The sequence below is a fragment of the Penaeus monodon genome, chromosome 29 (genome assembly GCF_015228065.2).
Source record: "Penaeus monodon isolate SGIC_2016 chromosome 29, NSTDA_Pmon_1, whole genome shotgun sequence".
In the NCBI taxonomy this organism is placed as follows: Eukaryota; Metazoa; Arthropoda; class Malacostraca; order Decapoda; family Penaeidae; genus Penaeus; species Penaeus monodon.
In genome coordinates, this window is record NC_051414.1 from 3,664,932 (window position 1) to 3,666,887 (window position 1,956).

The following is a 1,956-nucleotide window of genomic DNA, read 5'->3' on the forward strand; positions in this document are numbered from 1 at the left end:
GCCAGCATGGAAAATAGGTAGCATGACATTAGAGCCACTCACTCGTCGCGCGCCCTGGGTAGGCTTAGTGGGGGGTTCTTCTCCTGGTACTCTGGACTCTCACGGAACCCTCCTCTCCCGCATTGGCCTGCATGACTGCCATCTCCTCGGAGAACTAGGAAGTCACCAGGACTTCAGGACTGGGAGAAGTCCTTCATTCTCAGAGGTGGCACGTACGGATGGAGTTCCAGAACACCCGAAATTCAAGTTTGAGAAATACAATCTATAGTGATCGTCTGCCAGTTTTGTTTTCTCCACATGTTTATTCAGAGAGGAAGGATCTGGCTACAAGATCCTCCAATCCTTTTTCTCTGCTTTTTGATGTATTTCTTCCCTGATTTCTATACCTTTTGAACAAAACCTTTAAATACACAATTAGTAAGAACAGTTATAACAGGAAAGATTATGATAAGCAGTGTCCATATTCAAGAAACATGATCACAGTGAAAATGATGTTGATAAAGACAGATAGCAACAATCACCCACAATGAAGTGAAGTGCAAAATCTTACATCATGATCGTCAGCCAATCCACCAGTGGCGGCTGTAATTCCAAAGTATCCGCTTGGAGGAATATAGACGTTCTCAGCTCGCATGCAGATCTCGTAGTCCTTTTCGTTATTCGTCATTCCATTGTGGATCAACAACTGTGTAAAGATGAACAAAATTATTATTAATTAATTGTCTAGCTCAAAGTCTAGCTTCTACTTAAAATCATGAATCCAAGACCATAAATGCAACTTCCACACTGAAAATGAAAAAAAATCATACATATAAAAAGAAGTGAAAATAATGCAACATAAGTTAGAATTGTAATTAACATACAGTTCTAACTGTACATTGCAATCTTGTTTTTCTTTCCTTTAAAAAATATGGTGTATTTTATACCCCTAATATCACCTAGGCCTACTCAACATAGCAAGGCTTTTCCCCCTACATAATAGTAGTAGTAAGTATATATCTAAATGAACTAAGAAATTACCTAAATAATCAACAAATATCCATATATCCATATGATAATTTAAAAAAAAAATGAACAAGAAAAGAAAGCAAATCTAAAAACAGATTTACATCTTTTTCAATTCCATCACGGAATTTTATGTATGCATCTTGAAATGTACATTTGATATATAAATGCTAAAAATGTAAAATAGAAGTTGTACTGGGATATATATCATAACATTATGCACAAAACATTCCAGGTGAAACAAAAAAATTACAAAAAACAAGGCAAGGGGACACAAAAGAATGGGATTGTTAATATCATGTACAGTAATGTCACATGCAATAACCATAATCAGCAGTTCTTAAACATTTGGATAAAACAAATTAGCATGTAACCTTCCTTTGTACTCCAGTAATCATTAATGAAACCGCATTCTCTTCCAACAAAATTGAGATTACTTTAATTCTTCTTTTACAATCTTATACTATTATGCATCAATAACATAACATATCTTACAAAGCTGCAGGCTAAATTATTATTATTTTCTTTTTATACCATAAAACAGGAATCCCAAGAAAAGCTTACTTTGTGCATCTGGTAACAGGCACAATCAAAAAGAGAAGCATGATTACACTTTATGTTCTCTGACACTTATTCAATTTCTCACCAAACCCAACCCCCCCCAAAAAAGATGCATTACTCAAAGCATGGTTCCTACCTATACCTCATGTGGTCATGTGCAACAGGCAACATTTACCACAACCTAATATTTTCACTGCAGGATATTAGAAGGATTAACACCAACACTCACAATCAAAATCATTAAAGGGGCTTCACACCACCACACTCTGAACTACTTATCCTAGGGAAGGTTGCTCTATCGTTCTTAATTAGCTGGTCAATTGGGAATCGTAAATTGCCACTCTTTGGTTCACACCATCATGCCTCCCTACCGGGCTCATGCTCCCCAGC

The 1,956-nt window shown here is 36.4% G+C and overlaps 1 pseudogene; it reads right to left on the reverse strand.

The window, feature by feature from the left end:
- The window catches only part of LOC119591622, a 9,025-nt pseudogene that overhangs the window by 4,840 nt on the left and 2,229 nt on the right, over nt 1-1,956 (reverse strand).